The following is a 12055-nucleotide window of genomic DNA, read 5'->3' on the forward strand; positions in this document are numbered from 1 at the left end:
CGATTGCAACAATACAATTTGTATCGGTTCCCTTTCTGTCACTGGGATCAAACACCGCATGATTGAACCCATAGCTAAGCACTTCTCCCATTGCAAGAAAGATCAATCTAGTAGGCCAAACCAAACTGATAATTCGAAGAGACTTGCAAAGATAAACCAATCATACATAAAAGAATTCAGAGAAGAATCAAATATTGTTCATAGATAATATGGATCATAAACCCACAATTCATCGGTTCTCGACAAACACACCGCAAAAGAAGATTACATCGAATAGATGTAACGCCCCGGACACACCCACCGATGGTCGTTACTCCTGGCGGGATCTAGACTAGCCCCACAGATCAATACTAGTCTTTTCTACGCACTTTGTCCTCACTCGTGCGCACCCGGGAGCAACTTCTCGGTCGGTCACCCATCCTGAAACTACTCCAAGCTGAGCACGCTTAACTTTGGAGTTCTTTCCGAATGGGCGGGATCTAGACTAGCCCCACAGATCAATACTAGTCTTTTCTGCGCACTTTGTCCTCACTCGTGCGCACCCGGGAGCAACTTCCCGGTCGGTCACCCATCCTGAAACTACTCCAAGCTAAGCACGCTTAACTTTGGAGTTCTTTCCAAATGGGCTCCCGGAAAAGAAGGAATTCCTTATTGATATGAGTAGTCTACCATCCCTAATAAGCCAGGCTATCACATACACCCCCACTCAGAGGAACCGACGTCCTCGTCGGGCCACAGGAACGTTCCCTCTTGGCACATACGTGTGTACATCCAGTCCGGTACATGTGCCATGCCGTGTGCCACGACAGGTCACAAACGTCATGAACAAGATGACCGCGCACCTGTCCGCAAACATCCGTGTAACCGCGAGGGTCGGCTCTGATACCAACTTGTAATGCCCCGGACACACCCGCCGGTGGTCGTTACTCCTGGCGGGATCTAGACTGGCCCCACAGATCAATACTAGTCTTTTCTGCGCACTTTGTCCTCACTCGTGCGCACCCGGGAACAACTTCCCGGTCGGTCACCCATCCTGAAACTACTCCAAGCTGAGCACGCTTAACTTTGGAGTTCTGTCCAAATGGGCTTCCAAAAAAGAAGGAATTCCTTATTGATATGAGTAGTCTATCATCCCTAATAAGCCAGGCCATCACATACACCCCCACTTAGAATAACCGACGTCCTCGTCGGGCCACAGGAACGTTCCCTCTTGGCACATACGTCTGTGCATCCAGTCCGGTACATGTACCATGTCGTGTGCCACGACGGGTCACAAACGTCATGAACAACGTGACCGCGCACCTGTCCGCAAACATCCGTGTAACCGCGAGGGTCGGCTCTGATACCAACTTGTAATGCCCCGGACACACCCGCCGGTGATTGTTACTCCTGGCGGGATCTAGACTGGCCCCACAGATCAATACTAGTCTTTTCTGTGCACTTTGTCCTCACTCGTGCGCACACGGGAGCAACTTCTCGGTCGGTCACCCATCCTGAAACTACTCCAAGATGAGCATGCTTAACTTTGGAGTTCTTTCCGAATGGGCTCACGGAAAAGAAGGAATTCCTTATTGATATGAGTAGTCTACCATCCCTAATAAGCCAGGCTATCACATACACCCCCACTCAGAGGAACCGACGTCCTCGTCGGGCCACAGATCGTTCCCTCTTGGCACATACGTCTGTGCATCCAGTCCGGTACATGTGTGATACGTCTCCGTCGTATCTACTTTTCCAAACACTTTTGCCCTTGTTTTGGACTCTAACTTGTATAATTTGAATGGAACTAACCTGGACTGACGCTGTTTTCAACAGAATTGCCATGATGTTGTTTTATGTGCAGAAAACAAAAGTTCTCGGAATGAACTGAAACTCCACGGAATACCTTACAATAAATAATAAAAAATCCTCGCCAAAGATGAAGACCAGGGGGCCCACACCCTGCTCACGAGGGTGGGCCCCCCCTAGGGCGCGCCCCCTACCTCGTGGGCCCCCTGGAGACCTCCCGACTCCGACTCCAACTCCAACTCTATATATTTGCTTTCTGGGAGAAAAAAATAGAAAGAAGAAATCATCACGTTTTACGATACAGAGCCGCCGCCAAGCCCTAAAACCTCTCGGGAGGGCTGATCTGGAGTCCGTTCGGGGCTCCGGAGAGGGGGATTCGTCGTCGTCGTCATCATCAACCATCCTCCATCACCAATTTCATCATGCTCACCGCCGTGCGTGAGTAATTCCATCGTAGGCTTGCTGGACGGTGATGGGTTGGATGAGATTTATCATGTAATCGAGTTAGTTTTGTTAGGGTTTGATCCCTAGTATCCACTATGTTCTGAGATTGATGTTGCTATGACTTTGCTATGCTTAATGCTTGTCACTAGGGCCCGAGTGCCATGATTTCAGATCTAAACCTATTATGTTTTCATCAATATATGAGTGTTCTTGATCCTATCTTGCAAGTCTATAGTCACCTATTATGTGTTATGATCCGTTAACCCCGAAGTGACAATAATCGGGATAGTTACCGATGATGACCGTAGTTTGAGGAGTTCATGTATTCACTATGTGTTAATGCTTTGTTCCAGTTCTCTATTAAAAGGAGGCCTTAATATCCCTTAGTTTCCGTAAGGACCCCGCTGCCACGGGAGTGTAGGACAAAAGAGGTCATGCAAGTTCTTTTCCATAAGCATGTATGACTATATTCGGAATACATGCCTACATTACATTGATGAATTGGAGCTAGTTCTGTGTCACCCTATGTTATGACTGTTACATGATGAAACCACATCCGGCATAATTATCCATTACTGATCCATTGCCTACGAGCTTTCCATATACTAGTTTACGCTTATTTACTTTCCCGTTGCTATTGTCACAATCACTACAAAATACCTAAAATATTACTTTGCTTTCGTTACTCTTTTGTTACCGTTACCATCACTATCATATTACTTTGCTACTAAACACTTTGCTGCAGATACTAAGTTTCCAGGTGTGGTTGAATTGACAACTCAGCTGCTAATACTTGAGAATATTATTTGGCTCCCCTTGTGTCGAATCAATAAATTTGGGTTGAATACTCTACCCTCGAAAGCTGTTGCGATCCCATATAATTGTGGGTTATCAAGACTAATTTATGGCGCCGTTGCCAGGGAGCATAGCTCTATTCTTTGAGTCACTTGGGATTTATATCTGCTGGACACTGTGAAGAACATGAGAGATCCAAAAATCAAGATCTATCCCTCAACTACGAGGGGAGGTAAGGAACTACCATCTAGCTCTGTACTTGATTCACCTTCTGTTATGAGTAAATTTGTGACACCTACACCTGCTTCTGGTATTCGTTCTGATATGTCACATGTTATTGATGATGCCACTTCTGCTATGCATGATACTTATGATGAAACTACCTCTATGCCTGATACTACTATGCCACTTAGTGATTTTCTCGATGAACAACTTGCTAGGGCTAGAGAAATTGAAAATATGGAATCTGATTATGATGATGAAAGTGATGATGAAGAATCACTTGTTATTCCTGAGGGTTATTTATTTGATCAAGAAGCTTCTTTTGCTATTTTAGCTTGCAAAGATAGATATGAACTCAAAAGGTTATTAGCTAAATGGAGTAAGCAATCTCTAAATGCTAGGATGAAACCTGACCCTGCTTTTGCTACTTCACCTATTTGTGTTACTGATAAGGATTATGAATTCTCTATTGATCCTGGTATAATTACTTTAGTTGAATCTGATCCTTTTCATGGATATGAATCTGAAACTGTTGTGGCACATCTTACTAAATTAAATGATATAGCAACCCTGTTCACTAATGATGAGAGATCTCGCTACTTTTATATCCTCAAAATATTTCCGTTCTCATTAAAGGGTGATGCTAAGATATGGTTTAATTCTCTTGATCCTGGTTGTGTGTGTAGTCCCCAGGATAAGATTTATTACTTCTCTGCTAAATATTTCCCTGCTCATAAGAACAAACTGCTTTAAAGGAAATATACAACTTTGTGCAAATTAAAGAAGAGAGTCTCCCACAAGCTTGGGGGAGGCTTCTCAAGCTACTTAATGCTTTGCCAGATCATCCTCTTAAGAAAAATGAAATACTTGATATCTTTTATAATGGACTAACCGATGCTTCCAGAGATTACCTGGATAGTTGTGCTTGTTCTCTTTTCAGGGAAAGAACACCGGATGAAGCTGAAATCTTGTTAAATAATATGTTGACAAATGAAAATAATTGGGCATCTCCTGAGCTAGTTCCTACTCAAATTAATGATCCTATTCCTAAACCAACTCCAAAGAAGAGAGGTATTCTATTTCTCAGTCCCGAAGATATGCAAGAGGCAAAGAAATCTATGAAAGAAAAAGGTATTAAAGCCGAAGATGTTAAGAATTTACCTCCTATTGAAGAAATACATGGTCTTAATTTACCGCCTATTGAAGAAACATATGATCTTAATCCTTTATTTATTGAAGAACCTCCAGCCCTCAATAACCCGACACAGGTAGTAAAGGTAAATTCTCTCTATAGATATGATAAACCTGAAATCCCTCCTACTAAAATTGCTAGTCAGTGCTTGGATGAGTTTGATATTTTTATGTTTAAGCAAGAAGACTTCAATGCTTATTTTGGTAGACAATTAAAACAAGATGCTGATATGATTAAATACTTGGGTGATTATATGGCTAATATTAGAGGTGAACTTAAACTTGTTAGCAAACATGCTTCTATGGTTACCACTCAAGTAGAACAAGTACTTAAAGCTCAAAAAGAATTGCTGGATGAGATGAATAATAAGAAAAATGATTATGTTGTTAGAGTGGCTACTAGAACTGGTAGAATGACTCAGGAACCTTTGTATCCTGAAGGCCACCCTAAGAGAATTGAGCAAGATTCTCAGAGAAATAATATTGATGCACCTAGTTCTTCCAAAAAGAAGAAAAAGAAAAATGATAGGACTGTGCAAACTTCTAGTGAACCTATTGCTGAACCACCTGATAATCCAAATGATATTTCTATTTCTGATGCTGAAACACAATCTGGCAATGAACATGAACCTAATGAGAATGTTAATGATGATGCTCAACCTAGTAATGATAATGATGTAGAAATTGAACCTGCTGTTGATCTTGATAACCCACAATCAAAGAATCAACGTTGTGGTAAGAAAGACTTTGTTGCTAGAAACATGGTAAAGAAAGAGAACCTTGGGTTCAGAAACCCATGTCTTTTCCTCCCAAACCATCCAAGGAAAAAGGATGATGAGGATTTTGAGCTCTTTGCTGAAATGATTAGACCTATCTTTTTGCGTATGCGATTGACTGATATGCTCAAAATGAATCCTTATGCTAAGTACATGAAATATATTATTACAAATAAAAGAAAGATACCGGAAGCTGAAATTTCCACCATGCTTGCTAATTATACTTTTAAAGGTGGAATACCAAAGAAACTTGGAGATCCAGGAGTACCTACTATACCATGCTCCATTAAAAGAAACTATGTTAAAACTGCTTTATGTGATCTTGGAGCCGGTGTTAGTGTTATGCCTCTCTCTTTATATCGTAGACTTGACTTGAATAAGTTGACACCCACTGAAATATCTTTGCAAATGGCTGATAAATCAACTGCTATACCTCTCGGTATTTGTGAGGATGTGCCTGTTGTGGTTGCAAACGTTACTATTTTAACGGACTTTGTTATTCTTGATATTCCCGAGGACGATAGTATGTCTATTATTCTTGGAAGACCTTTTCTTAATACTGCAGGGGCTGTTATTGATTGCAACAAAGGCAATGTCACTTTTCATGCTAATGGTAATGAGCATACGGTACACTTTCCGAGGAAACAACCTCAAGTTCATAGTATTAATTCTATCGGAAAAAATCCATCGATTATATTTGGAGGTTTTGAATTTCCTCTTCCTACTGTCAAGAAGAAATATGGTATACTTATTATTGGGGATGTGCATATCCCCGTTGAGGTAACATAGTGTTATTCGAAATTTCTCCGGTTCCATGTTATTCAGAATGAGTTCGTTAACAAGACTTGATCAACCTTGTTAGTGGATTCCTTTTGATGATCATGAGATGGATGAAACTAGAAGGCACAACCTTCTGTACCCCACTTTTACTTTCTGTTATTTATATTAAATAAAATAAATATAAATATTTTTCCATCTGTTATCTGATTATCCGTGCAATATAAAAATACCCCAAAAATAAAATTTCTCCAAATGCCCTGAAATTTAAATATGATTTTTTCTAGAATATTTGAGAATATTTGGCACTGAGAACACAGCAGGGGGGTCAACCACCTGCCCACGAGGGTGGAGGGTGCGCCCTACCCCCTGGGCGCGCCCCCCTGCCTCGTGGGCCCACGGTGGCCCTCCTCCACTTATTCCTGCACCCACACACGTCTTCTTCCTCCCACAAACACGAAAAACCAACTCAAGCACGAGTTCCATCCCTCTTTGCTGCCATTTTCGATCTCCTTGCTCAAAGCACCTCTCACAAAACTGCTTGGGGAGATTGTTCCTTGGTATGTGACTCCTCCATTGGTCCGATTAGTTTTTGTTCTAGTGCTTTATTCATTGTAAATTTTTGCTGCTTAGGTGACCCTGTTCTTGAGCTTGCATGTCAAATTTATATGGTCAAAAGTAGTTTTGATGCATGATATAGGCTCTAGGCACTTGTAGGAGTGGTTGCTATCAATATTATTGAGTTTGGTTTACTTTTATTTTGAAGTTACTAAAAATTTCAGAATTTTTCAGAAAATGATGAGGAGACTTTTGAGGGGCTCATCGAGCCAAAGCTCGAAGGAGAAGGCACCGAAGCCTAAGTATAATTAGCCTTGCACCACGGAGGTTCGGGCGTGTGAATGGCCTTCCGAGGATTTCTTAAGTGCAGACAGGATTTATGAAGATTTTCATGAGTTGGCTCAGACTGCAGGCCTTACCGCTTTCCTCCATGACCAATGCGATCAGTATCTCTTGCTCACAAATACCTTTGTGCAAAACTTTCATTTTCATTCTAAGAACTCACCACCTACGGTGGAATTTCATTTATATGACGAGCATAAGGAGATGTCACTTTATGATTTCTGTCGGATTTGTTTAGTCCCTTTTGGGGGCAAGACAGAAGAACCACATCGTGATGATGTGGAGGGATTTATTGACACTATCACTGTAGGGGAAACAAGGAAGGTTTCTGATGCACGAATCACTAGCATACATTTTCCTGTTTTACGCTACTTTGCATTATTTGCTAGTCGTTGCTTAACTGGTCGCGGAAACTGTGGAAACCTGAGTATCCCTGATATTATTATTTTGCACCACGGCTTATACGGTGATAACTCTTTTAGTATGGGCGGCATTATTGCTAGACCGTTAAGTATGAATCGTACTAAGGGTCCCATCTTTGGAGGCATTTATGCTTCACGCCTCGCTGCACATTTTAACATACCTATTAGGCATTATGAGAGGGAAGAAAAGGTGTTGCCTCGTGTTTATTTAGATTATAAAAGTATGGTAGCACATGATTTTATTGTTAAGAATAGGGAAGGAGAGCTTAAATATCAATTGTTCTTTAATAAACATCATCCTGAGACTATTACCTTGCCTGCTCCTTCTTTGTTTAATTTGACTGTAGGCATGTACCTTTTTCCGTTGGCGGCTATTCACGCCTACCGGAACCCTGCACCAGCCTCGGAACCGGAACCACAAGAGGAGCCTCCATGACAGTCTGTTTATTCTTGGGATCCGGAGATGGCTGTCAGCCAATGGCAGTCAGAGTCTTCTTCATCACAATTCCAGCTTAGTCCAATGCACGTGCACTCTTATTATTATTCACATCGTTCGGTCGTGCAAGTGAAAGGCAATTATGATGACATATGATGGACTGACTGAGATGAGAAAAGCTGGTATGAACTCGACCTCTTTTGTTTTTGTAAATATGATGAGTTCATCGTTCTTGATTCAACTTGTTATGAATAAACATGTTTGCAATGACAATTAGAGATCATAGTTGCTCGTGCCATGCTTGATTAGCTATGAGTTATAATGGTTTACCTTGCGTGCCAACATGCTATTGAGATGGTTATGATGTGGTATGATTGTTGGGGAACGTAGTAATTTCAAAAAATTTCCTACGCACATGCAAGATCATGGTGATGCATAGCAACGAGAGGGGAGAGTGTGATATACGTACCCTTGTAGATCGACAACGGAAGCGTTTGGTTGATGTAGTCGTACGTCTCCACGGCCCGACCGATCAAGCACCGAAACTACGGCACCTCCGAGTTCTAGCACACGTTCAGCTCGATGACGATCCCCGGACTCCGATCCAGCAAAGTGTCGGGGAAGAGTTCCGTCAGCACGACGGCGTGATGACGATCTTGATGTACTACTGTCGCAGGGCTTCGCCTAAGCACCGCTACAATATTATCGAGGACTATGGTGGCAGGGGGCGCCGCACACGGCTAAGAATATGATCACGTGGATCAACTTCTGTTTTCCTCTGGGGTGCCCCTGCCTCCGTATATAAAGGCTCAAGGGGGGGTGCGGCCGGCCTAGGAGAGGCGCGCTAGGAGGAGTCCTACTCCCTCCGGGAGTAGGACTCCCCCCCCCCCCAATCCTAGTTGGAATAGGATTCGCGGAGAGGGAAAAGAGGAAAGGGGGCCGGCCCCCTCTCCTTGTCCTATTCGGACCAAGGGAGGGGACGGGTGCGCGGCCCATCTCTGGCTGCCTCTTATCTTTTCCACTAGGGCCCACTAAGGCCCATATATCTCCCGGGGGATTCCGGTAACCTCCCGGTACTCCGGTAAAATCCTGATTTTCACCCGGAACACTTCCGATATCCAAACACAGGCTTCCAATATATCAATCTTTATGTCTCGACCATTTCGAGACTCCTCGTCATGTCCGTGATCACATCCGGGACTCCGAACAACCTTCGGTACATCAAAACGTATAAACTCATAATATAATTGTCATCGAAACCTTAAGCGTGCGGACCCTACGGGTTCGAGAACAATGCTTTATGTCTCGACCATTTCGAGACTCCTCGTCATGTCCGTGATCACATCCGGGACTCTGAACAACCTTCGGTACATCAAAACGTATAAACTCATAATATAACTGTCATCGAAACCTTAAGCGCGCGGACCCTACGGGTTCGAGAACAATGTAGACATGACCGAGACACGTCTCCGGTCAATAACCAATAGCGGGACCTGGATGCCCATATTGGCTCCTCCATATTCTACGAAGATCTTTATCGGTCAGACCGCATAATAACATACGTTGTTCCCTTTGTCATCGGTATGTTACTTGCCCGAGATTCGATCGTCGGTATCCAATACCTAGTTCAATCTCGTTACCAGCAAGTCCCTTTACTCGTTCCGTAATACATCATCCCGCAACGAACTCATTAGTTGCAATGCTTGCAAGGCTTAAGTGATGTGCATTACCGAGAGGGCCCAAAGATACCTCTCCGACGATCGGAGTGACAAATCCTAATCTCGAAATACGTCAACCCAACATGTACCTTTGGAGACACCTGTAGAGCACCTTTATAATCACCCAGTTACGTTGTGATGTTTGGTAGCACACAAAGTGTTCTTCCGGCACACGGGAGTTACATAATCTCATAGTCATAGGAACATGTCTAAGTCGTGAAGAAAGCAAGAGCAACATACTAAACGATCGGGTGCTAAGCTAATGGAATGGGTCATGTCAATCAGATCATTCAACTAATGATGTGATCCCGTTAATCAAATAACAACGTCCATGGTCAGCAAACATAACCATCTTTGATTAACGAGCTAGTCAAGTAGAGGCATACTAGTGACACTCTGTTTGTCTATGTATTCACACATGTATTATGTTTCCGGTTAATACAATTCTAGCATGAATAATAAACTTTTATCATGATATAAGGAAATAAATAATAACTTTATTATTGCCTCTAGGGCATATTTCCTTCAGTCTCCCACTTGCACTAGAGTCAATAATCTAGATTACACAGTAATGATTCTAACACCCATGGAGCTTTGGTGCTGATCATGTTTTGCTCGTGGAAGAGGCTTAGTCAACGGGTCTGCTACATTCAGCTCCGTATGTATCTTGCAAATCTCTATGTCTCCCACCTGGACTAGATCCCGGATGAAATTGAAGCGTCTCTTGATGTGTTTGGTTCTTTTGTGAAATCTGGATTCCTTTGCCAAGGCAATTGCACCAGTATTGTCACAAAAGATTTTCATTGGACCCGATGCACTAGGTATGACACCTAGATCGGATATGAACTCCTTCATCCAGACTCCTTCGTTTGCTGCTTCCGAAGCAGCTATGTACTCCGCTTCACACGTAGATCCCGCCACGACGCTTTGTTTAGAACTGCACCAACTGACAGCTCCACCGTTTAATGTAAACACGTATCCGGTTTGCGATTTAGAATCGTCCGGATTAGTGTCAAAGCTTGCATCAACGTAACCGTTTACAATGAGCTCTTTGTCACCTCCATATACGAGAAACATATCCTTAGTCCTTTTCAGGTATTTCAGGATGTTCTTGACCGCTGTCCAGTGATCCACTCCTGGATTACTTTGGTACCTCCCTGCTAGACTTATAGCAAGGCACACATCAGGTCTGGTACACAGCATTGCATACATGATAGAGCCTATGGCTGAAGCATAGGGAACATCTTTCATTTTCTCTCTATCTTCTGCAGTGGTCGGGCATTGAGTCTGACTCAATTTCACACCTTGTAACACAGGCAAGAACCCTTTCTTTGCTTGATCCATTTTGAACTTCTTCAAAATCTTGTCAAGGTATGTGCTTTATGAAAGTCCAATTAAGCGTCTTGATCTATCTCTATAGATCTTTATGCCTAATATGTAAGCAGCTTCACCGAGGTCTTTCATTAAAAAACTCTTATTCAAGTATCCCTTTATGCTATCCAGAAATTCTATATCATTTCCAATCAGTAATATGTCATCCACATATAATATCAGAAATGCTACGGAGCTCCCAATCACTTTCTTGTAAATACAGGCTTCTCCGAAAGTCTGTATAAAACCAAATGCTTTGATCACACTATCAAAGCGTTTATTCCAACTCCGAGAGGCTTGCACCAGTCCATAAATGGATCGCTGGAGCTTGCACACTTTGTTAGCTCCATTTGGATCAACAAAACCTTCCGGTTGCATCATATACAACTCTTCTTCCAGAAATCCATTCAGGAATGCAGTTTTGACATCCATCTGCCAAATTTCATAATCATAAAATGCGGCAATTGCTAACATGATTCGGACAGACTTAAGCATCGCTACGGGTGAGAAGGTCTCATCGTAGTCAACCCCTTGAACTTGTCGAAAACCTTTTGTGACAAGTCGAGCTTTGTAGACAGTAATATTACCGTCAGCATTAGTCTTCTTCTTGAAGATCCATTTATTCTCAATTGCTTGCCGATCATCGGGCAAGTCAACCAAAGTCCATACTTTGTTCTCATACATGGATCCCATCTTCATAGTTCGTAGGTTCATCATGATCTAGCAGCATGATTTCCAGAACAGGATTACCGTACCACTCTGGCGCGGATCTCACTCTGGTTGATCTACGAGGTTTAGTAGTATCTTGTCCTAAAGTTTCATGATCATTATCATTAGCTTCCTCACTAATTGGTGTAGGTGTCGCAGAAACAGTTTTCTGTGATGTACTACTTTCCAATAAGGGAGCGGTACAGTTACCTCATCAAGTTCTACTTTCCTCTCACTCACATCTTTCAAGAGAAACTCCTTCTCCAGAAAGTTTCCGAATTTAGCAACAAAAGTCTTGCCTTCGGATCTGTGATAGAAGGTGTATCCAATAGTTTCCTTTGGATATCCTATGAAGACACATTTCTCCGATTTGGGTTCGAGCTTATCAGGTTGAAGCTTTTTCACATAAGCATCGCATCCCCAAACTTTCAGAAACGACAACTTTGGTTTCTTGCCAAACCATAGTTCATAAGGCGTCGTCTCAATGTATTTTGATGGTGCCCTATT

This window comes from Triticum dicoccoides, chromosome 3A, assembly GCF_002162155.2.
Source record: "Triticum dicoccoides isolate Atlit2015 ecotype Zavitan chromosome 3A, WEW_v2.0, whole genome shotgun sequence".
Lineage (NCBI taxonomy): Eukaryota > Viridiplantae > Streptophyta > Magnoliopsida > Poales > Poaceae > Triticum > Triticum dicoccoides.